Below are 3,554 nucleotides of genomic sequence, written 5' to 3' on the forward strand. Positions count from 1 at the left end.
CATAACAATTTTTAATAATAATAACAATAATAGTAATTAATAATAATAATAATAATAATAATAAATATTATAATAATTATTTTTAATTTAATTTTAATAATTTTTAATCATAACAATTTTTAATAATAATAACAATAATAATAGTCAATAATAATAATAATTAATAATAATAATTAATAATAATAATAATTAATAATAATAATAATTATTTATATATGTAGTATTATTATTAATTATTAATTTATTATTTAATAGAATTATTTATTAAAACAAAAAACCTTTTAAAAAAATCAAAACAATTTAAATTTTTTTTTAAAAACCCCTTTGGGAGGTCGCATCCCCAGCCAGCTACCTCCTACTAGGGAGAAAATTTTGGCCCCTTTAGTGTATCGCTCCCCCAGGGAGAGTTTTCCTTCTTGCCCTTAAAAGTAGGGCATTTTGGTAACAGTTTTAGAAAGTGGGGTATTTTGGTTAAGTTTTTTGAAAACTAGGATATATGGGTAATATATCCAATAGTTTAGTGATGGTGTTAACTAGAATTAGATCCTATCATATCAAATTTGTAGATACATATAAACAATTTTCCTTTTAATTTGAAGACTCGAGGTAGAGTGATATCATAATAGCAAATGTGTGATGAAAGTGTGAAATAATGAAAAAGGATGCAAATTATTCCTTGAATTTTTTCTTACATATTAATCATGTACCTTTGGAATGTGCATAGATTCTCGATTGTTTCTATGGGGAGTCAATAAAATGACTCAAAATAGAACACAACGTGTATGTTTAATATGTGTGGACAGTTTATAGTTAGAAAAATTTATTATTCCTAGAGAAGTGTCAAGATACTGATATAAAGATACATTTTTCAGGCAATTAGTAAAGTATGTTTGGCTTTATCAAAATGAGTGCATATTTGCAAAATGATCACTAAACCATTTGAGATGAGATAATATTAATATAGGAAAATTTTATTACCAACTAATTTATAAGGATAAATATACTTAGAATTGGAGGAATAGTTCTATCGAAAGTATAAAGAAAAAATAGATGACCTCTGAAAGTTGATGAGATTGAGAAGATAATAGAATTATATTCATGAGTAAAACTATTTTTTATGAATTTTCAATAAAGATGTGATGTGGAAGCTAAATCAAGGTAAATAAAATGTGAAATGAGTTATAGAAATTTGTAAATAGTGCCACTGAATATAAGTGATGTAGCATAAATATAATGATGTGACAAATAAGTGTCTCATGTGTCAATCAATAAAATTTAGAATTTATTTTTATTATTATTATAAATAAATATACTTATCATAAGATGAAAAATATTTATTATTACAATGAAAAATATTATCAAAAGACAAATAATTATATGTGTCATTATTTAATTGATTTGACTATTTTCAAATAACATTTTATTATATAGTTAGTTTTTTCAATTTAATATTTTAATATTCACCATTTATTGGTGAAAAGGTAGTCGTACTGTATAATATAATATTATTGTTTTCTAATATATAAAATGTAACTAGATATGATATTGTGGAGGAGTTAGCACAATTATGGGCCATAGTACAGGAACGAAGCTCAACTCAAAGAAAATTTTCCTGTATACCTTTTTCTTTATCCATGTGCTCTAAAATATAGAAGAAAATATTAAAATATACTTTTATATATATATATATATATTATATTAAAAGTGATATATTTTCATTTTTTCGTTTTAACATTTTAAAAATATACAAGTGAGTGTTAAAAAATTCTTTTTTTTTAGAATTTCTTTTTAAGTTTTCCGTTAAACAACTTTAATTCTGAAAAACTTGAAAACAAAAATTTGATACAGAACATCATTTCCGGAAATCATTTTTGAAGTTCTCCGAAAATACTAGGATACTAATTTCAAGTTTTCCCGAAAAAAAAAACACTATCGACAAACTTCAACGTGATATTTTCCGAATGTTAGCCGAAAACTTCATCCACAAGTTTTCTTGTAGTTGTTTAATTTTTTTAAAATTATTTTTTAAATTATTTTTTATTTTACTTTTTTATTATATTAGTATTTATCTACAAGTTTTTTTGTTAGTTGTTTGATTTTTTTTTAAATATATTTTAAATTAATTTTTTTATTTTACTTTTTTATTATATTAGTATTTATTTAATTCATTTGATTTTAACTGATTTTTTTTTGAGTTGGTAGTACTAAAGATAGAGACGGTAAAATTGTAAAAAGAATACGTGACTTTGAATTATCGATAATATTTCATAAAACACGACGATTTATGGTATATTATTATTAACTATAGTGTATTAATTATTAATTATTATAATGTATTAATTATGAATTATTATGGTATATTAATTATTTATTACATATTATTTATGGTGTATTAATTATTAATTATTTAATGGTGTATTTATCATGTATTAATTATTTATGATGTATTATTATTTAAAAATATTTATGATGTATTAATTATTATTTATGGTATATTAAAAAAAAGGTGTACCAAAAAATTTTATTAAACTTTTCAGAAACACTTCTGTAACGGAAAAGTTGTAAAAAAGTTTTCAGAAGTATATGGTAATTCTTATAAATAATTTTCTGAAAGTTAACAAAAAAAATTACCTATTAAAAATCTTTTTTATTGACTCTGAAAACGATAAAATAGTAAAAAAAATGATTTTAAATGTGATAAAATAGTAAAAAAAAATAAAAATATTTTTTGACATTTACATAAATTTGTAGAATATAAATATAAAAATAGGAGTATGGGTAAATTTTTCCAACTCAATGAAAGCTTACTTCAATGGGCCACAAAAGGATACAGAGTTACTGGTTCGACATGTGACGTGGCATCTTGTGAACATAGAGAGGACCTCATAACTAGAGTCTCACGGCAAACTTAATAATATCCTTGTAAATAATTAATACGAATGACATTAAATTTAAGTTATTTTTTTCACCTTTTTATTTAATTATTTTAAATTTTGAATTAATATTACGTCCCTATTTTTTCAGTTAAGTTTTTAATACTACTAATTTTTATGTATGGAATTTAATTAGGTGAACAACGTTGGAACAAACACGCATAAAGAGATTGTGGATAATACATAGGAAGAGTTTTCATTTCTCGTGAATAGGAATCTCGAATCTGCTAGCGTCGTTTTCGTATCCTCCATTTGTTCGCTAGTATCAATAAATGTAGGATCTATATATAGTGCAGCAAAAGGTAACCGGTTAATAATTTTTTTCTTCAATATAATGATTATTTATTAATATAAGACCTACTTAATTTTGTGGGGAATAGTAAGAGGTGATGGTAGTTAGTAAAATGTATTTAATTATCTATAATAAAAAATTCTAGTTTTCCACTCATTAAAAATGATAGAGTAGTTTAGTACATTTTTTTTTTATTTCGTGTAAAAAAATAGAATTACTAACTTTTTTTAATTAAAATGAACATTTTCTTGGACGAATAAAAAATTAGCATTTATTTATATTCCAATCCAACAAATACATACATATACACCTTTGTATTTGATGACAGA

This window comes from Cicer arietinum, chromosome 6 (assembly GCF_000331145.2).
Source record: "Cicer arietinum cultivar CDC Frontier isolate Library 1 chromosome 6, Cicar.CDCFrontier_v2.0, whole genome shotgun sequence".
NCBI lineage: Eukaryota > Viridiplantae > Streptophyta > Magnoliopsida > Fabales > Fabaceae > Cicer > Cicer arietinum.